This window comes from Somniosus microcephalus, unplaced genomic scaffold (genome assembly GCF_052327205.1).
Source record: "Somniosus microcephalus isolate GS21.2 unplaced genomic scaffold, FLI_Smic_1.0 unresolved_chr2, whole genome shotgun sequence".
Lineage (NCBI taxonomy): Eukaryota > Metazoa > Chordata > Chondrichthyes > Squaliformes > Somniosidae > Somniosus > Somniosus microcephalus.
The window spans coordinates 63,360,318-63,387,916 of record NW_028225180.1 but is presented as its reverse complement, the minus strand read 5'-3'; the positions used below and the strand labels follow the sequence as shown (position 1 = coordinate 63,387,916).

Sequence of the window (27,599 nt, the reverse complement as noted above, 5' to 3'; positions counted from 1 at the left end):
ATAAACTAACAACGATCATTGTCCCTCGCTCTCTGTGCCCTTTTATATCCGATAATAAAGAGCTTTTATGGTGAGCAATAGAATCGAATTGAGGTCACGGATATGCATCGGGATACAGAACGCTGTTTCCCTGTGGGGTCTTCTGAAGCGCAGATGGAAGAGATGGGGGACATTTAATCGTTTTGACCAAACAAATGATTAATAACTTTGGGAAAAAGATCAGTAATTCATCAGAATAATTCAAGCAGAATGTGATTCAGTTCGAGCCCTGCACCAGAGAACAGGGTGGGGAGGGATTGTACTGATCAGGCTGAAGGTCGGTTTATGACTGTGCTGTGTAACTGATCTTTACCCAGGGCCTGTTCCTTTGACTATATAACCCACAAGGCTGACTTACCCGGACTCTCTGGAACCAGAATAAGGGACCGCAGCACAAGGTAAGATCCCTGAATATACTGAGCACCACTATAGTGTTTTAGTGTAGCGGAACTGACCCAGTGCTATTTACTGGTGGAATAGTTCAACCATAGTAAAATGTTGAGGTATCAACATTGGATCAGGTAAGAAATCATTGTTTTATTTTTTTAATAGCAGCAGCGACATTTAACAGAATACATCTTCCAAATGTAACCTCACACATTAACATACTTCTGTTGGAAATATTATTGAAATAGATTTCTAGTTTATGACAAGCTTTTGAATAAACAGGTGGAAATCGAGAGTTTTCAACGTAAAACATAGCACCGAACCATCAGTGAAATCCAATATATCCAGCCACAGAAAGGTTCCTCTTTGACCCATATTGACCTCAGGATGCTGGGACTCATTGTGGGCCAAACCGAGGCAAATGCTGCCTTGTTGTCGAGGCGAGTTACAGTCCCGCTATTGATGATTCCTTCTGTCACTCTGCCGATCATTGTGGGGTGGATGGTGGGGTGGTAATTGGCCTGATTCCATCTGTCCTTCATTTTGCGGGTAGGACATTGCCGGTCATCCAAATCATATCACTAAGGAGGTAAAATTTCACTTGAACAGTCAAACAGCCATGGTCTGCATGTGCCGTAAGACGCAGTATAAAGCTAAAGGAGGTGACTCACACTAATGTCAAGAAAAGCGGTAATCCAGAGGATTGGGGGAAACAGAGAAAACAACAAAGTGCACAAAGAGAATATTAAGAGCCGTGAGAAGGGAATATGGAATACCTTGTAATAATATAAAAGCTAATAGTAACAATCCATATCAATATGTTAAGATTGAGAAAGTGGCTGATGGAGATGTGGCCCATTAAAGACAAACACAGATGATACGGTAATATCTAAGAGCAGATTTATTTAATGAAAGCTTTGTGTCAGTTTCACAGCAGATGAAGAGGAGACAATACCAGTGAGAGAAGGTAAAATAAAAATAAATCAAGGAGAGGAATTTACTGCGCTCATAATAGTAAAAATGTTGATGGAGAAAATAATGGAAGTTTGGATAGATAAATCACTAGGAGCTGATGATTTCCACCCAAGGTTATTAAAAGAAGTAGAATCCTTCAACGCTTTCTTGATGAGGGAATTGTGCTGTTAGACTGGAAATTACTATCGTCACTCCACTTTTTAAGATGGGTGAGGTAGAAATTTAGTTACTACATGCAAGTCAGTTTAACGTCGGTTGAGGGGAAGCTATTAGATTCGGTCAATAAGGATCGATTGACTGAGCTAATCAGAGAGCCAGCATGGCTTTATTGAAGGTAAATGTATCTGCTGCCAACTCCAGCTCCGCCCACAGTAACTCACCACTGATGGAGCGTAACCAGGGGCGGGAACCTGTCTCCAGGTGACATCACAAAGGAGCCAGGAGCCAATCACACAGCAGTCACGAGTAATGTCACAAAGCAGCCGGAGCTCCACCTAGTTGAGGAGTCACAGGATCACATGACCAGGCTCTGCTCCTGGTGCGCAATCTCACTGGGGATGAACACATGATGTACATTCAGTCCTGTCTCCGACCCCGCTCAGAGCATCAGAGAATAAATCACTGATAAATCATCAGCTTGAGTATTGTTGTAAATTCTGTGCACCACCCTTCAGGAAAGAAGTAAAGGCTTTAGAAAGGTAACTCAGGAATTTTAACGGGATGTTACCAGGGATGAGGAACTTCAGTTATGAGGAGATGTTGCAAAAGTTAGGACTGTTCTCCTTGGACCAGGTTACCTGGTTAACTCGTTGCCTAATAGAGGTTTACAAGATGATGTGAGGTTTGTTAGAGTAAATAGAGTAAACCATTCCGTTTGTCGAAGTGGGTCAAGATCTAGAGATGTTATCTAACTTTAGATACAGTGAATCCCCAGTCAGCTTGCCGCATCAAAGGCCAAGTTTTATGCCAGATGCTAAACTTATCCCAATAGCTGGTTAGATTCTCACCTCGGCAAAATCATCGATTGAATATGTTCTCAGTAAAGCTGCTCACATTTCCAATCATTGTTGAATTTTCCCGTTCACGGTCTTTGAAAATGGGGGTCCTGGTCCCACTATATTCTCTCTGTAAACCTAATGACCTTTGTCCAGTCACAGTTAGTGTGGTGAAGATTCGACTTCTCTCTCTCTCTCCACCTTCCTGGGATACTGCTTAATCCAAAAAACGTTTAAGATAAACGTGATTCACCTTAATTAGAGAATCTGTTACAGGAAAGCAATGTGACTATTTTATGACTATTACTATATTTAATTTGAAAATATTTACAATTTGTTTTGAATGATTTACTTTACTGTTAAATAGTTCTTTTGTTTGCCCCTATAGGCGCTAAAATCTCTCACAATATCTGCTGCCATCTCCAGCTCCGCCCACAGTAACTCACCACTGATGGGGCGTAACCAGCGGCGGAAACCTGTCTCCAGTTGACATCACAAAGGAGCCAGGAACAATGTCACGAAGCAGCCAGAGCTCCGCCCAGCAGAGGTGTCACAGTATCACGTGGCAAGGCTCTGCTCCTGCTGCGCAATCTCACTGGGCATGAACGCAGATTGAACACTCAGTCTCGTCTCCGACGCCTTCCCCATTTACTGAGACTCGAGGCAGGTAGGACAGCCTCCCTAAATTACCCCGTATACATTCTCCCTCCCATATTCCAAATGCGAGGTCCCACTATTTAATGGACCCCATGTCCATCACTTGAGTTGTAAATTCCAAAGTACCCCTTATCCTTATATCAGGCAGTTTGTCTCCCTCCTGCTTTGGCAGTTAGAGGCTCCTTCAGTTAATAGTGCTGAGATGAGACAGGGATATTACAACCACCTCCGTGTTCTCGCTTCAACAAGATGGAGCATTAGTGACAATAAGTGGAGGGATCATCAGTGGTATCAAATGGATGAACCATTCGGTTTGGAACAGCAGCGGTAAGACATAGGGTAAAGTTCACTCAACACTGTACTATCAAACACTCCCAGGGCAGGGTTCAACACGGAATAAAGTTCTATCTAACACATACAATCATACCCTCCAAGGGCAGGTTTGTTCCAGAGTAAATCTCCATCTACACTACCGCATCAAACACTCCTATAATTGGTACAGGACAGGTTAGCTACAGAGTAAAGCTCCCTCTGCACTGTCCCATCAAACACTCCCATGGCATGTAGAGCAAGTGTTAGATACAGAGTAAAGCTCTACACTGTCCCATCAAACACTCCCATGGTAGGTACAGGACAGGTTAGATACAGAGTAAAGCTCCCTCTACACTTTCCCATCAATCACTCCCATGGCAGGTACGTAACGGGTCAGATACAGAGTAAAGCTTCCTTTCTACTGTTCCGCCAAATACTACCAGGGCAGGTACGGCAGGTGTTAAATACAGTGTAAATCACGCTGTATTTTGGTTCATCAATCAGAGTCAACTCAGCAAGTGCTTAATGCAGCGTAAAGCTTCTCTGACACTACCCAAGTCAAACTCACCTAGTCAGGCAAAGCATGGTTCGGTTACAGGATAACATTCCGTGTGGACTCCATTGATTCGACTTCTCTCTCTCCAGCTTCTTGAGATGCTGCTGACTCCAATAATATATCAATATAAAATTAATCACGTTAATTCCATAAACTGTATTCGGAATATAATGGGACTATTTTTGTGACTATTTTATATTTAAGTGGAATATATTTACAATCAATTACATTTGGTTGCATTACTTATTTAATATTAAATTGCTATTTTCTTTCCTTGCCCATATTTATATGGGCTTTACTCACTCACAATATCTGCTGTCAATTCCAGCTCCGCCCACAGTAACTCACCACTGATGGAACGTAACCAGGGGCGGAAAGACGACTCCAGTTGACATCAGAAAGGAGCCAGGAGACAATCACACAGCAGCCAGTAACAATGTCACAAAGCCCAGTCGGGGTGTCACCGGGTCACATGACCATGCTCGACTCCTGGTGCGCAGTTGCACTAGGGATGAACACATGTTGTACATTCAATCCTTTCTTGGCCCGTATTTTCCGATCGGAGGCTTCTTGCGTGCGGATGCCTCCGATCTGGTAAAAAATGTACGCCCTTACCTGAGGGCTCGGCGGTCCAGACATTTCCGCTCCTGGGCCTCTCCTGGTGCGCGCGCAGAGGCTCAGGTATCCCAGGTGGTTTGCAGCCGTTCCTGGGATCACATGGGTCATGGGGAACCAATGGAAGAAGGGAGTCTCCCCTTCACACTCCGCTTAGACCTGTCAAAAGTATCACTCAAAAAACACACTAAAACATTAAATAAATGTTTTAAAAATCATCACGTTTTTAAAATTAGTTAAAATTACATTACATTACATTATTTTAAACATATTCAATTTTTTGACAAAATAATTAAAGTTTTTACGAGGCTAAAAATAGACTTACCTTTTTTAAAAGTATTTTAAAATTATAAATGAGTGAAAAAAATATTCTTTTACTTTGTTGAACTATTATGCTGGTAAAAGCAGGCCTTACACCTGCTTTTAGCAGGCATGAGATTTTTAAGGGATTTCAGCGAGCGGACGTTCTGTCGGAAGCGGAATTCTCCACCCGCACAGGCTCATCTCCAGGGTAGGCGGAGGACCTGTCAAGAGGATTCTTGACAGATCGGAAATGCCGGTTTTCAGCGCATGCGCTTCGCCTGCCTCAAACTGTCACTTGCAAGGCCCCTGCGGGTGCGTACACAATGCGTAAACACCCGTATGGGTCAGAAAAGACGGGTCAAGGTCAGAGAATATTTGTCGCTGAGGAATAACTGGTCCTGCTAAGCTTAACAGAAGTTGCACCAAATTCTTGGTGTCAGAAGTAATAAACATTTTAAACCAAACACCTATGTGTAAAATGAGATGTGGGTAACAGTTCATCACAGAAAATATATTGAAATATCGAGTCTTAGTCAGCATTTCTTTCATTCTGCAAAAGAAGGTCAACAGTTAATTAATTGGTGATTAAAACAATAATTTTCTCATATTAGACGCATGCAAGCAATTTAATAAAGTGATGTGTTTTCTCTTGCTAATTCTAACGAGACAGCGAATCGAAACTTTGCCACCACGAATGACAGCGCCGAACCATACCCATTAGGCCACCGGGCAAAACTGAATTAAACCAATGTGATAATTTTAAATACAATTGAGTCTATCCGTTTTGGGTGCAAATTTATTTTTGACTTGCTTTACATGCAAGTGCATTTGCTGACTCTGCAGCTTACAAATGTGTTTCCCTGTATCTGTGATATTTACTCATTTATTGGGGGCTTCTGTCTTCATAGCAACATAGAAACATAGAAGATAGGAGCAGGAGTAGGCCATTCAGCCCCTCGAGTCTGCTCCGCCATTCAATGAGATCATGGCTGATCATCCAAATACAGTACCCTGTCTCTGCCTTCTCCCCATATCCCTTGATCCCTTTAGCCTTAAGAAATATATCGAACTCCCTCTCGAATATATTTAACGAATTGGCCTCCACTGCCTTCTGTGGTAGAGAATTCCACAGGTTCACCACTCTCTGGGTGAAGAAATTCCTCCTCACCTCAGTCCTAGATGGCTTACTCCTTATCCTTAGACTGTGACCATTGGTTCTGGAATCCCCGGCCATCGGGAACACCCTTCCTGCATCTAGTCTGTCTAGTCCTGTTAGAATTTTATAAGTTTCAATGAGATCCTCTCGCATTCTTCTAAACTCCAGCGAGTATAAACCCAAGTGACCCAATCCCTCCTCACACGTCATTCCTGCCATCCCAGGTATCAGTCTGGTGAATCTTCGCTGCTCTCCCTGCATGGCAGAAACATCCTTCCTCAGATAAGGCGACCAAAACTGCACACAATACTCAAGGTGTGGTCTCACCAAGGCCCTGTACAACTGCAGCAAGACATCCTTCTTCTTGTACTCGAACCCCCTCGCTACGAAGGCCAACATACCATTTGCCTTCTTAACTGCCTGCTGCACCTGCATGCTTACCTTCCGCGACTGGTGCACAAGGACACCGAGGTCTCATTGCATTTCCTCGTCTCCCAATCTATTGCCATTCAGATAATAATCTGCCTTCCTGTTTTTGCCACCAAAGTGGATAACCTCGCATTTATCCACATTATAATGCATCTGCCATGTTTCTGCCCAATCACCCAACCTGTCCAAATCATACTGGAGTGTCTCGGCATCCTCTTCACAGCACACACGCCCACCCAGCTTTGTGTCTCTGCAAACTTGGAGATATTACATCTAGCTCCCTCATCTAGATCATTTATATATATTGTTAATAGCTGGGGTCCTAGGACTGATCCCTGTGGTACCCCACTAGTCACTGCCTGCCACTCGGAAAAAGAGCCGTTTATTCCAAATCTTTGCTTCCTGTCTGCCAACCAGTTCTTTATCCAAGTCAGCACCTTGCCCCCAATCCCATGTGCCTTACCTTTACACGCTAATCTCTTATGCGGGACCTTATCGAAAGCCTTCTGAAAGTCCAAATACACCACATCCTCTGGTTCTGCCTTATCTATTCTGCCAGTTACATCCTCAAAAAATTCCAGTAGATTAGTCAAGCACGATTTACCTTTTGTATATCCATGTTGACTTTGTCCGATCCTGTCACTGTTTTCCAAGTGCTCTTTTATAATGGATTCTAGCATTTTCCCCGCTACCACTGTCAGGCTAACCATTCTTTAATTCCCTGTTTTCTCTCTACCATCTTTTTTGTATAGTGGGGTAACATTAGCTACCCTCCAATCCATGGGAACTGTTCCAGAGTCTATCGAATTTTGGAAGATGACCAGCAATGCATCTACTATTTCTAGGGCCACTTCCTTTAGTACCATAAGATGTAGATTATCAGGCCGTGGGGATTTATCGGCCTTCAATCCCGTCAATTTCTCTAACACCAAATCCCTACAAATACTGATTTCTTTCAGTTCCTCCCTCTCATTAGACCCTATGATCCCCAACATCTCTGGGAGGTTATTTGTGTCCTCCTTTGTGAAGACAGAACCAAAGTATGTATTTAATTGGTGTGCCACTTCTTTGTTACCCAGTATTAATTCCCGATTCTGACTGCAAGGGGCCTATGCTTGACTTCACCAATCTTTTTCTCTTCACATATCTATAAAAGATTTTACAGTCAGTTTTTATGTTCCCTGAAAGCTTACTCTCATACTCTATTTCCCCCTCTTAATTAATCCCTTTGTCCTTCTTTGCTGAATCCTAAACTGCTCAAAATCCTCAGGTGGACTGCTTTTTTCCATTCCAAATGTATTTTGTAATTATTTAGTCCTGAATATGGTACTTCTAAATTAAAAAGCATTGCATTTATATTTAACACAGACCCTGGGGTAGAGAGACACCTGTAAACAACAACACCCTCCCCTGGGGAGAGAGACCCCTGCAAACCGCAACAGCCTCCCCTGGGGAGAGAGACCCCTGCAAACCACAACACCCTTCCCTGGGAGAGAGACCCCTGCAAACAACAACACCCTCCCCTGGGGGGGGGGGAGAGACCCCTGCAAACAACAACACCCTCCCCTGGGAGAGAGACACCTGTAAACAATAACAACCTCCCCTGGGGGAGAGAGACCCCTGTAAACAACAAAACCCTCCCCTGGGAGAGAGGCCCCTGCAAACATCAACACCCTCCTCTGGGTGGAGAGAGAACCCTGCAAACAACAACACCCTTCCCTGGGGGAGAGAGAGACCCCTGCAAACAACAACAACCTCCCCTAGGGAGAGAGAGACCCCTGTAAACAACAACACCCTCCCACAGGGGGAGAGAGACCCCTGCAAACAACACACTCCCCTGGGGGAGAGAGACCCCTGCAAAGAACAACACCCTCCCCTGGGGAAGAAAGACCCCTACAACCAACAACAACCTCCCCTGGGGGAGACAGACCCTGCAATTAACAACACCCTCTACTGGGGGAGAGAGACCCCCGCAAACTATAACACCCTCCCCTGGGGGAGAGACCCCTGCAAACAACAACACCCTCCCCTGGGGAGAGAATCCGCTGCAAACAACAACCCCCTCCCCTGGGAGAGAGAGACCCCTGTAAACAACAACACCCTCCCCTGGGGAGAGAATCCGCTTTATACAACAACCCCTCCCCTGGGGGAGAGAGACCCCTGTAAACAACAACACCCTCCCCTGGGAGAGAGAGACCCCTGTAAACAACAACACCCTCCCCTGGGGGGTGAGACCCCTGCAAACAACAACACCCTCTGTTAAGTCTGTGTGTTATATTGCGAATTACTACACAGACCACAAGAGTAAACTTTAACAGGACTTTACTGGTTGAAGGTCAGGGCGGAACTGCCCAATAAATCATTACACAGCACTTATATACCGGTGTGGTCACCGCCGGTATTACAGTATACAGCATCCAAGATAAAGTAGTGCAACTCTTAAAATAGTTCTCTTAAAGGTGGAACGGTTACATACAATAGTTCTCTTAAAGGTGGAACGGTTACATACACTACAATCCTCCCTTTTTAGCTTACAATATATATATTCCCCATTAAACATAACATCATAACATAGATGCACAACTTCATGTAAAACAGTTCACAGATTCAGTCTCTGCGGAGGCGCCTCCTGCGCTTCCTGACTCGGTCCGGATAACGCCTCGGTGGTGTAGTAGTTCTCGGTGGTGTAGTAGGTTCACGTTGCTGGGGTGACTCATCTAATAGTCCTTCACTGGACTTAACAGCTTGAACTTTCGTAACTTCAGAACAAGTCTTGCTGACTTCTAAAGGCTCGAGTACCTTGGGAAGTTTTTCTACTTCCAAACTGATTTGACTCAGTTCGGAGGGACCACGTGCGAGACCTGGTAGAGGTGATAATGGTTCAGATGGGTCATCATCTTCTGCTTCGTCTTTTCCTTTTCTGCTTCTTGGAGACTCTCTGGGCTCCACTCCCAGCTGCATGCACATTTCCTCCTCCTCTTCCTCCTGTTGCCGTAGTAGCGCCACCATCTCCCGGTGTTTCTTAGACTTTTCATGATTCTTCATGGTTTTTGCACTTTGGAAGATTTCCCCACAAGCTGGGCAGAACAGGTTGTGGTAATATTCGGTGTCGTCCTGAGCTAGGCCAGCGAGAGGGTCTTCTATTTCCTCCATGCCCAGCTGGACGTTAGCCAGCTTTTGTTCCAAATCCAGACATCTCTCCTGAAGAGACTTCTTCATGTGTTCAGCTTCATCCAGCTGTTTCTGGGCTTCCTGCAAGTCTTTTACTAATGACATCATTTGTGATTTCAATACGTCAACTTCATTCGGAGATTGATTGATCGGACTATTCAATCCCTCTACTGGAGCAGCTGTTTCAGCATTCTGTTGTTCTACATTGACGTGAGTCAGCGTACTCTTGGCATCCAAGGGCTGCTCTGCTGCAATCTTCTATGTTGCAACCTCAGCTATTTGAATAACTTTTGAGAGTTCCGAACCCCTTTCCTTTGAAGATTGAAGCTCGTGTTCAAGTTTTTCCCATTTCAGAGTCTTGTCCCTCAGCATATGAAGGAGTTGGCTGACCGTTAACTCTTCTGACATCAGACGTTTCCCGTATCGTCGTCATGTGTTTTTGACGTATAGGCTGCAGGGCTGTTTGTAACCTTGCACTGGGGCTCCTTTGCTGCTTTTAATTCGCCATCATCCGCAGCCTCCACCATTCGAATTTCAACAAATGAATCGTCCGGTGATGCTGCACCCAACTTCAGTAGGAGCTCGGAATTCATGGCAACCAAATCAGCCTTTTCTGCCTGCAACCTGCTAACAAGCGCCTTCAGTTGCTGAACATCTTGCTCCACCAGATTAGAGCACGCACCTTCAGAAACCGAATCAGCTTTGATTCGTTTGGCCTCCTCGCGCAGACGGTTTGTGTGTTCCTGCTCCATTTTCTCCATCAGCTGCTTCTGCTGTCTTTCCAGATTCTCCCACTCTGTGTCAAAGAACTTTTTCGTTGCATTCATCTCTTGCTCAAAACGGCGAATCATTTGTTCTAATTGCTGTTGTAGTTTGAAATGGAGTTGAGTTCGAGCCCGGTGTTCCTCAGAAATGTGCATGTCTGTAGACTGGACAGACTCAGAATTCTCTGTCAAACTATGTTGTTGTTGTTCAGTGGAATTCTGTTCTGATACTTTGTTCTCCTCTCAAGCATAAGCATTTATGCACTCCTTCGTTTTTCCATCATTAGTCTGCAAGTCCATTTTAGACTTGTCTTTTGCACATGGGCTGTTCTTACCATCATCAGTTCCAGAGTCTGAGCTGATTGTCTTCACCGAGTTCTCACTCTTTATTGCTTTTAGGGAGTGCCAGTCCATATTTATTTTCCTGATCCACTCCCATCCCAGAAGTGGTGGACCTCCCTCAGGTAGTACATATAAGTCCATTCCTTGGTGTTCTTTGCCCTTGTGTCTCACCTTGACTTTTATCTTTCTGATGGGGTATACTCTTTGCCCCGTGTATGTCAGCAGTACAATCTTGGTATCTCTCAAGGGTATATGTGAGAATAGCCGCTTGTAGTCCCTTCGGTTTATGACTGTTAGGGCTGATCCTGTGTCCAATTCCATTTTCACTTGGACTCCGGCTATCTTGAGCGTGACCCAGATAGTTTGTAGGTCAGCTTCCTTACTCAAACTGTGAATTCTCAGACTACCCAGTTCCTGGCTGTTGGAGTCTGAATCCGAATTCTGTTCATCCGAACTCTTCTCAGCCACCTTATGTACCTTTCTGCACTTTTCCTGCGGTGACTTTTTGTTGCTGGTCTTCTTACCTGATCGGCATACGTTAGCTATGTGACCAAGCTTGCCACATTTTCTACATTCCTGGTTTTTAAACCAGCATTGGTTCTGATCGTGTGTTGTCTTTCCACAACGATAACATTTAGTTGTACCCAAAGCCATTTGATCTACGCCGAGTACCGCTGCCTTCAGCTGCATTTCCGCCGTGCCTCTCATTGCAGCTTCGTGCGATGCTGCAATAGAGACAGCCTTATCAAGTGTAAGATCATTCTCTTCAAGCAGTCGCTTTTGTGTTCCTTCCTTTGACAACCCACACACGAACTTGTCTCTCAGTGCCTCTGTCAGATTTTCCCCAAACTGACAGTATTTCGCTAGCCTACGCAGTTCAACCAAGTACTCCACATTGCTTTCCCCTTTCAGTTGCGTTCTCGCATAAAATTTAAATCGTTCCGCTAACATCAGCGGTGTGGGGTTCAAATGATCCTTCAGGACAGCAACAATATTAGCGAAAGTCTGATCCGCCGGTTTAGCTGTTGATAGAAGATGCTTCAATAGCCCGTATGTCTTCGCACCCATTGAGTTTAGTAAGGTTAGTGCTTTATCATCATTTGATATTTTATTTGCCTTACAATATATCTCTATGCGTTCTACATACGTGGCCCAATCTTCCACTTCGGGATCGAAATCGTTGATGTTACCACGCTGAGGCATCTTCGCAATCTTTTTGAGAAACAACAACGAAATTTTACTTTAACTTTTTTTTTTCAAAAATGGCGGTTTCCCGCGCTTATCTTCTTCCCTGCCTCTGAGAATGGCGGTTTCCCGCGCTTGTCTTCTTCCCCACCTAAATGGCAGCTTCCCGCATTTCTTCCTCTGGCGGGAGGGGTAAAGCTTTGCCCTCGGGCGACGACCGCTGGCTTTCGGGGTTCACAGCCTGCGCGCCGGCTTCAGTTTATTCTGAAAGCACGAGAACAGCTGATTGAGTTCCTTGTTCCCTTTCCCGACAGGGGCAACAGGGCGCTGGGGACAACCAGTTGGCGGCGGACAGTTCCAGCTCTTGGTCCTTTGCGGAAAGCTGCTGTAAGCCGCTGGGCGGAAATCTCGCTCGGTCTCCCTCGCTCAGTCCCGTTCTCCCTCGCTCGCTCGGTCTCCCTCGCCCGCAGGGTCTCCCTCGCTCACTCGGTCTCGTTCTCCCTCGCTCGCTCGGTCTCGTTCTCCCTCGCTCGCTCGGTCTCCCTCGCTCGCTCGGTCTCTTCTCTCTGTCGCTCGCTCGGTCTCGCTCGCTCGCTCGGGCTCTGTCTCTCCCGCTCGCTCGGGCTCTGTCTCTCCCTCAGCTGTTTTCAATCGTGCCTCCCAGCCCCTCTTGCAGTCCGGTCCTTTTCCCCCCCGGCTGCGGCTGAGTTCTCCGCGGTTTTTTTTAAAAAAAATTCTCCCGCGCCTTATGATCCCGGTCGCTGCGCCTCGCGGCTTCGGTAGCTGCACGTCCTTTTTCACCGGTCGCGGTCGAGCTGTCTTTCGACGCTGTTGCGTCTCCCAGCCCGCTTGTAGCCCGGTCTCTCACACCGGCTGCGTTCCCGCTTGTAGCCCGGTCTCTCACATCGGCTGCGTTTGCCTTCACCACGGCTTCCGTGCCCTACGCTGCCCCAGTCTCAGAGCCTCTGTCCCCGACTTCTGTCCGGCTCCTTTCCCCGGCCGTGGTCGAGTTCTCTGCCCTTATATCCTCCGTTTTTTTTAAATTTTCTCCCCTACTCACAGTCAACGTGGCCAACTTGCTTCTCATCGCTGATCGGCTCACCCACCACCGTGATAGAAGGGACGATCACTGCCTATTGCTGATGGAAGGCTTCGTGTCAAAATTCTTCCCTCTTCCTTTGCTCTGCAGACTCGAGTCTTCTCTTAGCAGAATGACGAGGGCGGATGCCTCTTCTCGATGCCCGTTAAACCGCCTTGGATGTATCTCTGCCGCAGGGTAAGATCGAACTCGTCGCCACTGTTAAGTCTGTGTGTTATATTACGAATTACTACACAGACCACAAGAGTAAACTTTAACAGGACTTTACTGGTTGAAGGTCAGGGCGGAACTGCCCAATAAATCATTACACAGCACTTATATACCGGTGTGGTCACCGCCGGTATTACAGTATACAGCAGCCAAGATAATGTAGTGCAACTCTTAAAATAGTTCTCTTAAAGGTGGAACGGTTACATACAATAGTTCTCTTAAAGGTGGAACGGTTACATACACTACACCCTCCCCTGGGAGATAGAGACCCCTGTAAACAACAACACCCTCCCCTGGGAGAGAGAGACCCCTGTAATCAACAACACCCTCCCCTGGGGGAGAGAGACCTCTGTAAACAACAACACCCTCCCCTGGGTGAGAGAGACCCCTGTAAACAACAACACCCTCCCCTGGGAGAGAGAGACCCCTGTAAACAACAACACCCTCCCCTGGGGGAGAGAGACCCCTGTAAACAACAACACCCTCCACTGGGAGAGAGAGACCCCTGTAAACAACAACACCCTCCCCTGGGGGAGAGAGACCCCTGTAAACAACAACACCCTCCCCTGGGTGAGAGAGACCCCTGTAAACAACAACACCCTCCCCTGGGGGAGAGAGACCCCTGTAAACAACAACACCCTCCCCTGGGAGAGAGAGACCCCTGTAAACAACAACACCCTCCCCTGGGGGAGAGAGACCCCTGTAAACAACAACACCCTCCCCTGGGTGAGAGAGACCCCTGTAAACAACAACACCCTCCCCTGGGAGAGAGAGATCTCTGTAAACAACAACACACTCCCCTGGGGGAGAGAGACCCCTGTAAACAACAACACCCTCCCCTGGGTGAGAGAGACCCCTGTAAACAACAACACCCTCCCCTGGGGGAGAGAGACCCCTGTAAACAACAACACCCTCTCCTGGGGAGAGAGAGACCCCTGTAAACAACAACATCCTCCCCTGGGAGAGAGAGAACCCTGTAAACAACAACACCCTCTCCTGGGGAGAGAGACCACTGTAAACAACAACACCCTCCCCCGCGGGGAGAGAGACCCCTGTAAACAACAACACCCTCCCCTGGGAGAGAGAGACCCCTGTAAACAACAACACCCTCCCCTGGGGGAGCGAGACCCTGTAAACAACAACACCCTCCCCTGGGTGAGAGAGGCCCCTGTAAACAACAACACCCTCCCCTGGGAGAGAGAGACCTCTGTAAACAACAACACCCTCCCCTGGGGGAGAGAGACCCCTGTAAACAACAACATCCTCCCCTGGGGGAGAGAGACCCCTGTAAACAACAACACCCTCCCCTGGGAGAGAGAGACCCCTGTAAACAACAACACCCTCTCCTGGGGAGAGAGTGACCCCTGTAAACAACAACACCCTCCCCTGGGGAGAGAGATACCCCTGTAAACAACAACACCCTCCCCTGGGGGAGAGAGACCACTATAAACAACAGCACCCTCCCCTGGGGGAGAGAGACCAGTGCAAACAACAACACCCTCCCCCGTGGGGAGAGAGACCCCTGTAAACAACAACACCCTCCCCTGGGGGAGAGAGAGAGACCCCTGCAAACAACAACACCCTCCCCTGGGGGGAGAGAGACCCCTGTAAACAACAACGCCCTCCCCCGGGGGGAGAGAGACCCCTGTAAACAACAACACCCTCTCCTGGGGAGAGAGACCACTGTAAACAACAACACCCTCCCCCGCGGGGAGAGATACCCCTGTAAACAACAACACCCTCCCCCGGGGGGAGAGAGACCACTGCAAACAACAACACCCTCCCCGGGTCCCACCTTAACTTTGAGGAAATCATACAAACAAGATAAAAGTACCCCAATCTGTAAGAGTTATGGTCTGTGGGGGTTTTGCGCTCCCTGCCCCGTGCTCCATCCTTTCCCCTTGCACCGTTATCACAGGACAGGGTCCCGTCGCTCTGGCTCTGGAGGGGCCCATCCCTGCCTGTGCCGTGTGTCTTTGTAACTCTCCGATCTGTCAGTAAATCCTTTAATGAGGATCTATCGGAGAGTAGGTCTGGGGCCAGCATCCGCCATAATTCCAGCAGGAATAGTCTATATTAAAGCTGCTGCTGTTAGAAATCTGGGAGTTGGATCTTGGGATGGAGCTACTTCTCGGCAGTGAGACGAGCGACCTCCTGTCACAGCACCGGCCTCTGGGCGCTGCCTTGATGCCCTGGGGTTCGGAACCTTCATTTCAAATAAAGTTTCCACAGCAGGGCGGGCACCTGAACACTGCACCTGGAGTAATGGAATAGGACTCTGGCTCTGTGTTGTCGGTTTGAGGAACGAGGTCCGTGATTCAGAGGAATGACCCGGTCCAGTCACATTGGGCTGCTAGAACTAAAATTCTTGGACTGCCGCAAGATGAAAACATGTGAAAGCTTTTTCCACAATTAATCTCATTAAGCAAGAATGGAAGTCGGAAGTTCAAAGACAACAACTTGCACTTATATAGCGCCTTTAACATAATAAAACAACCACTGATGCTTCACCGAATCCTGATCTGATAAATATCGAGCCCGAGCCAAAGGGCACCTCTTGTGGGAGTTGAGCGGAGGGAAAGAGTTTAACGAGTTTCAGTTCACAGTGGAGACAATAAGCTCGGGGTTACCTTTGCTCTCCAGGGTGATCCTGGAATGGTGAGCACTTTTGGCAGAGGACAGCAGGGTCTGATAGTGCTTGATGTGTTTCAGGCAGAGCTGCCAATGGATGGCTGAACCAGGTGTGTGCCAGATATGTTCCTGTCTGTTCGCCTTGGAATTGACAGTGAAGATGGGGCCATATCAGAAGGAACGACGTCGGTAGGAGACAGTGAGGACTTTACTGGGGTCCAGGTCATCAAAGTGGGAGGAGCACATCGCCAGCAACGGATGGGTTGTGGCGAGTGGCGAGACAAAGACTAGACCATTGGCACTTTGAAAGCACAATTGTAAATTACTTGGTGGGGGCGGGGGGAGGGCATTTATTGCAGCGGCAGACAGAAAAATAAACTGAGGAAATTGGGCTGGTGAGGGATGCGAGGAAGTGTTTTCGAGACATCAGGAGTAGACAGGGCTGAGAGGGTGGTGGTGTATATGGGTAGGAGACTGCAGTTGAGAAACATTGAGGGAAGTCTGGAGTCAGTGCACAGAGGGTATCACAATGATAAACACGGGGTCGTATTTGGGGGAGCATTAGAGAACGAGGAATATATAGGAGAGAAGAGAGATGATCAGATAGTCGTATTTCCCACCATATGTAATGTAAACAAGTGATCCTGCCGCATTATTCCCATGAACTGCTGAGCAACGTCCGAGAATCCATCCTCTATGGGCCCCGGGGTGAGTCTAAAACTTCAAGGCATTGGCGGAAGGGCACAGCCAGGAGTGGAACTTGTGAGTCATTGACTCAAATCAGGAATCCTCACCCGGCCCGGATGCGGAAGGGATTGATAGAATGATTGCTCTTTCAACAACATGTTCACAGGGCTGCAGTTGGGGACAGGTATCCTGGGTATGCTGTGTTCCGATGGTATAAGCATTTCTCAATTCTGCAATCACTCTCTCCCCTCCGCTTCCTTCTCGCCTGCCCAACCTCAGCTGACATCTCTTCTCTCCCTCTTCCATTACTCTGTGTTCGAATCTCTCTGTCCCTCATTTCTCATGCAGTCAGGCAGTAAATGGTGCTGCCCACTGTCCACCAGCACTGCACCGCTGTCAACATAAGGGGACTTCTGTGGGATCAGGTGCCGCCGGTACACTGGGCGAGCCCTCAGTGAATGGCCACTGTGAGCTCTGCAGGATCTGCACTAGTGATGCAGCTCTAATATTCTTTCCCAACGTGGGGACACTTTTATTTATTTGTACACTCTCTCTTTACACCAGCACAGGGCACCTAGTGACCTTTCTCCCTTTGTGATTCTGAAATGAGGCAGACTGTGCTCTGACCCAGCTGAACCTTATCCCGGGGTCCATGGTAAACTTCCTGGCCCAGAAGCTGGTGAACTCGGCCTGATGTGCAAATTAGCCGAATGAACTGGATATTGGGGCGAAAGACCAATCGATCCATCATTGAGCTGGCTCTCTCTGAAGTTTCCCTCAAGCGAGCTGCTTCTGATCCACACTCAGCCTTATCTGAAGGGGATGACTAGAGGCTAAAACTATCTGAAACTATTCTCAAATTCTAAATGGGTAAGGACACATGAATTACTCCTGTTAAGTTAATGCAACATTTAATTCAACATCACATGATTACACTCCTCATAAGTACCATTACCTAATCCATAAAACCGTGATACAGCGGAGAGTTTAACAAAGTCGGAAACATTATACAAAGCCCATGACTGCAGGTGAAACGTCCATTCATTGGCCCCCTCAGTTTGCTGAGGACATTTCGCGGATCATCAGGTCTTTTCACAATCTCATGGCGGGAGGTCGAATTCTCATGGGATTCCATTTTAAACTTTACCCGTAGTGGGCACACGTTGTTTCATTTCCATGGTAACACCAGTGCCTGCCCCCGTGCTGGTGCCAGAAAAATGGAAGGTTCAGGGTGATAAACACTGCTCACCCTCACAATCACCCTCACTGAACAGCGGGATCCACAGCAGGAACTTTCTCCATTTCTATCTTCCTTGTGCTGATCCATTCTGCAGTCAGATTCCACGAGTGTTCAAGTCTCAGGAACCTCTCCTAATCAGATAGGGTGACCGAAGTCACCAGGAAACTCTTTTTTATCCGGCACCAATGGGACTGGCGTGTTTCCAGTTTATCAAAATTTCCAGATGACAGAGAGGGTTATATGCCGATGCTATTTTTAACAAAGAAAAATAAAAAAATCAAGAAATGTGCAGTATACAATAATTGGGTACTCACTGTTAAGTCCGTGAATGATTGAGACAAGGACTAGCAGGAGAGAAAATAAGCAGGTCTTTACTGGTGAAAGGCATAAACGAAACTAAACAGAGGCTCTCTAGCGCCTTTTATACAGGGGTGGTCACTGCCGGTACTGCAGTCTGAGACCAGTTATTCTCTTAAAGGTACATACACAACAATTCCTCTCCTTTTAGATAAACAGTACATAACATTCATTTAACAACTAACGATAACGAATTACAATCACAATTACTGTTGCTAGATACATTGGTTAAGTTTAAGCAATTATAAGTTCAGTCTTTGAGGAGGCTTCCTGATTCTGTCTGGATAACGCCTCTTTGGAGTATCAGGTTCTTCTGGCAATGTTGAGTCGGAATCAATGTCGTTGTTTGGTTCATCTGCTTCCAATATTACCGGTTCTGCGGTAGCTGCAATTGGAACGTCGATTTCATTACCAGGTGTATCAGGTCGTGGTGTGGAGTTGACGTTTTCCAGTGACTTTAGAATCTGGTCAGCATGGTGTCTTACAATGCTCTCCCCAACATCCACAGTATACATGAGAGGTCCTTGTCGTGTAGAAATCGTTCCTGGCTGCCATTTCTCAGTGCGGTAGTCCCGGGCCAAAACTGTTTGACCTATCTTAAAACTCCTGGTCGGCCTTTCATTCATATTCTGAAACTGGCTGTTCTCCACATCTCTTCGGACGTTTGGCTTAACCAAATCCAAGCGGCATCGTAGTCTTCGATTGAAGAACATCATGGCTGGAGTTTGGTTGGTAACCGCATGTGTTGCATTCCGGTAGGCAAACAAGAAGTTGTCCACCTTGTGTTGTAGGGGTATATCTTCATTACACATTGCCTTGATAGCCTTCTTGAAAGTTTGGACAAACCTCTTGGCCAATCCATTAGTGGCTGGATGATATGGGGCAGATGTGTAATGCTTAATACCATTGTTCTTTAAGAACCTCCGGAACTCTTCAGACACAAACTGTGGTCCATTGTCAGAGCAAATCTGTTCAGGCAGCCCATTCCTGGCGAATATGGTTCGTAAAACTGTGATAGTTTTTTCCGTGGTGGTTGAGGACATTTTTATTACCTCTGGCCACTTTGAATGTGCAGCCACCGCAATTAAAAACATCGAGTCCATGAAGGGACCAGCAAAATCAATGTGCACCCTTTGCCATGGAGATGAGGGCCACTCCCATGGATGCAGAGGAGCTTGTGGTGGGGCGTTTTGAACCTTCTGGCATCCTGCACAACTCTTGGTCATCTCTTTGATTTCTCTATCGATTCATGGCCACCTCACAAACGCTCTGGCTAAGCTCTTCATTTTTACCCCACCCAGATGACCCTCATGAAGCTCATTCAGCACTCTATCCGTCAACTTAGGTGGAATTACTACTCTGGATCCACACATCAAGGTTCCTCTGCACACTGACAGCTGTTCTCTTCTCGGCGAGAATGCTGGCAGCAGTGGTTCACCATGTGCTGGCCATCCCTTCACCATTAAATCATAGACCCGTGATAGTGTCGGGTCATTCCGTGTTTCCTTTTCTATGTTTGCATTCGTCACAGGGAGACATTCGACTATGGTCGAGTGGAATAACTCCATTGGATCCACTGCAAGGTCTTCTTCTTCCACCGTCAGCAACGGTAGACGTGACAATCCATCAGCATTTCCATGCTGTTTAGTTCCTTTGTACTCGATGTCATGTTGGTGTGCCCCTAGGATAAGGGACCATCTCTGCAGCCGTTGTGCTGTCATTATCGGTACGCCCTTCTGAGGGTTGAAAATAGAGACAAGAGGTTGATGATCGGTTAGTAGAGTAAATTTTTGACCGTGCAGATAGTGATTGAACTTCTTCACCCCCCACACTATGCTGAGGGCCTCTCTGTCAATCTGGGCGTAGTTACGCTCGGCAGAAGCTAACGAGCGTGACGCAAAAGCTATCGGCCTCTCCGAACCATCAAGGAATTTATGTGACAGTACCACCCCAATGCCGTAGGGAGACGCATCACACGCCAGCCTGATTGGCAGTGCTGGGTTGTAGTGAGCCAATACTTCCTTTGAAGTGATTAAGTCCTTACTCTTCTGAAAAGCACGCTTACAATCATCGCTCCATTTCCATGCTACCCCTGTTTGTAGCAGGGCGTTCAGTGGGTGCCGAATTGTCGACAAATTCGGCAAAAATTTATGATAGCAATTCAGCAACCCGAGGAATGACCTCAGCTGCGACACATTTTCAGGCGCTGGGGCCTTAACAACCGCTTCAATTTTGTCAGGGGACTTATGTAACCACTCTTCATCAATCACGTGGCCACTATACGATATCTGTTTCGTAAAAAATTCGCACTTGGGGCGGTTGGCTCGCAGCCCATGTTCCTGTAGTCTAGTGAGCACCTGTTCTAGGTTGTTAAGGTGTTCACTGTCATCTTCACCTGTTACAAGGATGTCATCCAAGTAACACTGAGTCCCCGGAATCCCTTGCAGGACTTGTTCCATCGGTCTTTGCCATATCGCCGGAGCCGATGCTACTCCGAATACCAATCGATGATACTGGTAAAGACCTTTGTGAGTGTTTATCGTGAGATACTTCCTAGAGGACTCTTCAACCTCCATCTGCAAATATGCTTGTGCTAGGTCAATTTTTGTAAAACGCTTCCCTCCAGACAGCGAGGCAAAGATGTCTTCTATCCTTGGAAGAGGATATTGTACTGTGCAAAGGACAGGGTTCACCGTCACCTTGAAATCCCCACAGATGCGAATCTTCCTTGGCTCTCCGGACTTATTGGTTAACGTTTTCTTCATGACAGGAACGATGGGTGTCACCCACTCGCTCCAGTCGACCTTAGACAACACGCCCGCCTTCTCCAGATTCTCCAGCCCTGCCTCGACGGCTGGGCGAATTGCATATGGTAACGGTCTCGCTTTGAAAAACTTGGGAACTGCATTCTCTTCTACTTTTATCGAGGTGGTTACGCCTTTAAGCATGCCCAGTTCTTGTTGAAAAACCTCTTTGGCATTAGCTAAGATTGTTGACAATCGTCCAGGAGTGACGTCTTCATCTTTTTTACCGTCCACCGTCATTGCATGAATGGAATGCCAATCTAAGTTTATCTTCCTGATCCATTCCTGTCCCAATAATGGTGGTCCACCATTTGGCAGTATGTAGAGAAAGAACTTCCGTATTTTCTTGCCATTGTATTCGACAGGCACCCTTATTTTTCCTCTGCGGTATACCTTTTGCCCCGTATACGTCGTCAAGACGATGGATGTCTCTCTCAAGGGTATGTGTGAAAATAGCCGCTCGTAGTCTCGTCGATTCATGATGGTTAGCGCTGATCCTGTAAACAATTCCATTTTAACTTGGGACCCTGCTATCGTGAGGGTGACCCAAATGGTTCGGTGATCCTCTTTTGCGATTACATTGTGAAGTTTGAGACAGCTTAGTCTCCTGTTTCCGGATTCACTATCGCTCATCTGGTCTTCGGAACTACTGTCCGTCATCTTTTGTACTTTCTTGTACGGTTCCTTAGTAGCCTTTTTGTTGTCGCTGGTCTTCTTCCCAGACCTACAAACTCGTGCAATGTGTCCAATCTTCCTGCATTGTCTGCATATTTTGTCTTTGGACCAGCAGTCCTTCTGGTCATGGTTAGTTCTGCCGCAGCGATAACATTTTGCAAATCCCCGTGTCATTTCGTGGGTGCCGTATTCCTGTGGTTTTTGTTGAATTTCTGCAGCTCCCCTGGTTGCTGCTTCATACGATACTGCCACGCTGAAAGCCTTATCTAGCGTCAGCTCTTTTTCTGTGAGTAACTTCTTCTGTGTTCCTTCACTCAGGAGTCCACAGAAAAATTTGTCCCGTAGGGTATCTGCCAGTCCTGCTCCGAACTGATAGTGCTTTGATAGCTTGCGTAGTTCCGTAAGATACTCAGCATTGCTCTCATCTTTGTGCTGAGTTCTCCTGTGGAATTTAAATCTTTCTGCTATCAACAGCGGTACAGGGTTTAAGTGCTCCTGTAGAACAGCAACAATTCCGTTAAAACTCTTCGCCTTCGGTTTGGCTGGAGTAATCAGGTCCCGCAATACGCCATACGTTCTAGCGCCCATTAAGTTTAACAATATCGATGCCTTTTTCCCCTCCGCTATATCGTTTGCCTCGAAATATACCTCGACTCTTTCCACATACGTGGTCCAGTCCTCTAATGTATTATCAAAAGCAGTGATACAGCCAGTCTTCGGCATCTTGCAAATCTAAAATGGCGCCTCCCGCGCTTTGCCTTCTTCTACGATTTAACAAAATGGCGCCTCCCGTGCTTTTCCTTCTTCCCCGCTGTTGTTAGCGCTGCTTTCCACGGTTTCTTGCGTGTATTCTTTTTCTTTTATTATTTTCCCGTCGTGGAGCGGACCCTCTGGGACACTTTCCTCCCACTTCTGAGGTCCGAACGCTGCCCAGCTTCGAAACACCGGCCGCGCCCTGTATGCTCCACCCTCTCTCTCTCTCCTTGCTTCCCGACTCGCTGCCTGGCCCCGTTGAAAAGCCACCTGATCGAGCTTCAGCCCGCTGCAGCCCAGGAAGGATCAGAGCACTACCTGCCACCAGCCCGATTAGCTGGGAAACCACGGACCGAGGAACCCAGCCTGGCTCTGGACAGTCTCTCCTGCAAGTTTTGAACTCGATGATTGACGGTCGACGCCCGTTTCTCGAGTTTCAATGGCCTATTTTTTTTTTCTTCTTTCTTCTGGCTCCAGCCTTCAACAACGTTGCTGAGTTGCAGGTAAGTTCGTTTCTAACTCGTCGCCAGTGTTAAGTCCGTGAATGATTGAGACACGGACTAGCAGGAGAGAAAACAAACAGATCATTACTGGTGAAAGGCATAAATGAAACTAAACAGAGGCTCTCTAGCGCCTTTTATACAGGGGTGGTCACTGCCGGTACTGCAGTCTGAGACCAGTTATTCTCTTAAAGGTACATACACAACACTCACCTACCGAATGTTGTGTTAAATGGATGTTGGAAGATGCTTGATTAAGTACAGTACTGCCAGTTGAGGGTAATCCATAACTCTTTAATTACTTAACAGTTAAACAAAACTTATAAACGACTGTACAGTACAGTATAAAGTACTGTGGTTGACTGTACACTTATTCCAAGTCAACTGGTTCATCAGGAATATCCATGTCAGCTGGGTCATCAGGAATATCCATGTCAGCTGGGTCATCAGGATCATGCACTTCAACATATTCTTCAGGCACTTCCACTGCTTCAAATCTGTTGGAAGCTTTCCTAAACATGTCCCGGATGTCTGCTTGCTTAGTGGACTCTTGCCTTTTTTGTAGAAAGGTGGAATGCAGAATATGGAGGTGCATAACTTCTTGGGCAGAATAGCAGGAATGGCTTTCAGCAAATTTGAGGAATGAAGCAAAATCTTCTGCAGCTTTAGCCCAAGAAATCTTCTTCTCTTCAGAAATCTCATCCTCTTCACTTTCCATCTGACTATCCTTTTATTTCTTTGGATTCAAAACATTCTCCATTATTTCATCATCACTTTGCATATGCACAACAACAACTTCTCTACCTGCATCAACCCACTGCTCAATATCACTTTCACTGAGATGACGTAGAGGCTTTGCTGGGCCTACATTTTTCACCATGCCAGCCATTTTCATTACTGCACTCCTCTTGGGACGAAAATTGAACCCATGAAATTCCTCCTCTGAAGAAGAACATTCAGCAAACATTACAGAAGGCTGCAATTTGCGCCAGGCTTGTCTCAAAGTGTGACCATTCGCCAAGTTCCAGGAACATGCAGCATTAAAGATGGCATCTTTAAGATTGTATTCCTTCTGAAATGCGTGAATATTGTCATCTTGGCTGATCAGTTTACATAGGAAGTCTTTCTTGTAATGACACTTGAGATTTTGGATAACGCCCTGGTCCATGGGTTGTATGAGAGAAGTTACATTTGGTGGCAAATAAATGGTGAAAATATTTCCTGAAATCAACTCGGATTCATGCGGATGGGCTCTACAATTATCAAGCAATAAAATGCATTTGCTATCTTCAGGTTTCCCTATTCTACGGAAATGTTCCCTCACAGATTGAACAAAAATATGATGGCACCAATTCGAAAAGATTTCCTTATCCATCCAAGCATTTCTTTGAGCTTTGTACTCAACAGGTAAGTGCCTCACATTTTTAAATGCATGGGAATTTTTATACTTCCCAATGACAAGAAGTTTAACCCGGTGTGATCCAGCAGCATTCGCACATGTTAGCACGGTTACACGATCTTTATTTTTCTTGTAACTTGAAGCATTAGCCTCACTAGCCCCAGCAAGCATTGATTCTGGCAAAAATGTCCAAAATAAGCCAGTTTCATCGGCATTGTATAGCTGTGCTGGCGACAAATCATGTTGCTGCAGAATCTGATTGAAGTAATCTCAGTGTTCTTCTGCGGCGTTGTGATCAGCTCATTTCTTCTCCCTGGAAAAATCAAACCGTCGTATCCCGTGCCGTATCTTGAAGCACATTAGCCATCCATCGGATAAAGTACACTTGTCAGTGAGCTCCATCTTTGTGTAGAAAACCTCCGCTTTTTCGATTAGCATGGGTCCGGAAATCGGAACACCCTCTGAACTCTTAAGAGAAAACCACGCATAAAGCACGATATCCAGCGCTTGAAGCTTAGGCTTATGAAGCATACGGCGTTTCTCTACACTCTTAGATGTCTTCGAGCTTGAATAAAACTTCAGCAGCTTACTCTTCTGTGATTTGATGTCGTAGATTGTTGTTGAACCGATTTTGAATTCATTCATAATGTTGATATGCTTCTCTCTCCTTTCTAGTCGTTGGCATATGTCGATTTTCTGTTTTAAAGTTAACACCACTCTCTTCCTTTTGCTTGGACCAACTTTTGGGATTTCCATAATGCAAAGCAATGACTACCAGCAGCGTGGGAGACGCACAGTACCCCAGTAAAATGGTGGATCAGAAGAGACTACCGGCAGTGCGGGAGAGTCAGACTCCTGTTACAGGGGTTTTGAGGTGTTCCGACTTCTGTCAGCGCCAGGAAGCCCAGTAGTGGCAGTTTGGAGAACTGCCCCCACTGACTAACTCGGCCACCGCTGGAAACACGTAATCGGAAACATTGCCGGTTATTGAGGTGTTGTTTTTGGAGAGGACATTTTGCTGGGTAATAGAGAATTCTGGATAATGGTGCCGATTAAACGAAAGTTTCCTGAATCAATGGGATCGAGTCACTTTTACGTGTAATATTTGTCTGTAATTATTATTGAAAGATTAACCAGTTTAATATTTAATTTGTTTCAGGCTGAGGGGGAATCAGTTCAGTTCAAATGGACAGAATCAGCTGGAGTCACTGCGCGGAACAAGACGTGGACTGAGAGTGGGTGTGTGAACATTTCAATTGATGACCATCACTGCTCTCATCCAATGAACATTTTTGACCTATTTTCTGCACCTCCCCTTTAAGCGGCCCTTTAAGGGTTTCCAGCTCGAGCTGAGCGAGCGTCATCTCCCATTGTGAGGTCAGAGGCCCAGCCACAGGATCCCGAGACTCAGCTGCCTGGCCCCACAGCGCTGCTTCTGCAGGATATCCGGGGCTGAATGTTCCCCAATGGGGCACTGGGGAAATGCACAGACAGGAAGAACACGGGATGGGGCTCAGTCTGGGCTGCAGTGGGACACTGACAATTGCACTCAATATTCCTGGGTTTGGGGATAACATTACCCAGGGTTCCCGCTGAGTATCAGTGTCCAGTGACCCTGCTGGATAGTGAACACGTGTGGGTACAGGATGGGGACCGATTCTGCTCAGTTGGGATGTGTTCCACGATCCAATAGGGACTATCACCTGGTGACTTCCGTCACCCTATCTGATTAGAAGAGGTTCCTGAGACTTGAACACTCGTGTAATCTGACTCCAGAATGGATCAGCACAAGGAGTGGAGAAATGGGTAAAGTTCCTGCTCTGGAACCCGCTGTTCAGTGAGGGTGATTGTGAGGGTGAGCATTGTTTATCACCCTGAACTTTCCATTGTTCTGGCACCAGCACGGGTCAGGTACTGGTGTTACCATGGAAATGAAACCCCATGTGCCCACTACGGCTAAAGTTTAAAATGGAATCCCATGAGAATTCGACCTCCCGCCATGAGATTGTGAAAAGAGCTGATGATTCTCGAAACGTCTGGAGCAAACTGACGGGGCCAATGAAGGGATGTGTCACCTGCAGTCATGGGCTTTGTATAACGTTTCTGATTTTTAACCGTCACCTCTGTATCACTGCCTTGTGGATTATGTAAATGTACTTTTGAGAAGTGTTATCGTGTGATGTTGAATTAAATGGTGCACTAACTTAACAGGAGCAATTCATGTGTCCTTAACCATTTAAAATTTGAGAATAGTTTCAGATAGTTTTAGCCCGAAGGCCTCTAGTCATTCCCTTCAGATAAAGCTGAGTGTGGATCAGAAGCAGCTCGATTGGTCTTTCGCACCAATATCCAGTTCATTCGGCTAATTTGCACATCAGGCCGAGTTCATCAGCTTCTGGGCCAGGAAGGTCATCATTGACCACGGGCATAAGGTCCAGCAGGGTCATAGCGCAGTCTGCCTCATTTCAGAATCACAAAGAGAGAAAGGTCACTAGGTGCCCTGTGCTGGTGTAAAGGGAGAGTGTACAAACAAATAAAAGTGTCCCCACTTTGGGAAACAATATTAGAGCTGCATCACTGGTACAGACCCTGCAGAGCTCACAGTGGCCATTCACTGAGGGCTCGCCCAGCGTACTGGCAGCACCTGATCCCACAGAAGTCCCCTTCTGTTGACAGCGGTGCAGTGCTGGTGGACAGTGGGAGGCACCATTTACTGTCAGACCACATGAGAAATGAAGGAATGAGAGAGTCGAACACAGAGTAATGGAAGAGGGCGAGAAGAGATGCAGGCTAAGGTTGGGCAGGCGAGAAGGAAGCAGAGGGGAGAGAGTGATTGCAGAATTGAGAAATGCGTATACCATCGGAACACAACATACCCAGGATACCTGTCGCCCACTGCAGCCCAGTGAACATGTTGTTGAAAGAGCAATTATTCTACCAATCCCTTCTGTGTCTGGGCCGGGTGAAGATTCCTGTGTTGAGACGCAGTCGCAATGTGCTTTCGCCAATTCCTTGAAGTTTCAGACTCATCCCGGAGCCCATAGAGGTTGGATTCTCGGACGTTGCTCAGCAGTTCATGGGACTAATGCGGCAGGATCACTTGTTTCCATTACATATGGTGGGAAATACGACGACCTGATCATCTCCCTTCTCTCCTATATTTTCCTCGTTCTCTAATGCTCCCCCAAATACGACCCCGTGTTTATCATTGTGATACCCTCTGTGCACTGACTCCAGACTTCCCTCAATGTTTCTCACCTGCAGTCTCCTACCCATATTCTCCACCACCCTCTCAGCCTTGTCATCACAATGCCCTGTCTACTCCTGTTGTCTGGAAAACAGGCAAGGTCATTGTTGT

The 27,599-nt window shown here is 46.8% G+C and overlaps 1 long non-coding RNA gene and 1 pseudogene across 3 annotated transcripts in view; one reads left to right on the top strand and one right to left on the bottom strand.

The window, feature by feature from the left end:
- The window catches only part of LOC147092727 (NACHT, LRR and PYD domains-containing protein 3-like), a 1,209,123-nt pseudogene that overhangs the window by 904,824 nt on the left and 276,700 nt on the right, over positions 1-27,599 (bottom strand). The window lies entirely within an intron of this gene.
- On the top strand, positions 113-26,444 carry LOC147092732 (uncharacterized). 2 transcript variants are annotated; one of them, XR_015075070.1, is made up of 3 exons: positions 113-437; positions 2,785-3,063; positions 25,401-26,444. It is a non-coding gene; the product is annotated as an uncharacterized LOC147092732 (long non-coding RNA). The 2 variants fall into 2 exon arrangements; XR_015075071.1 differs by having other exon boundaries at positions 2,785-3,380.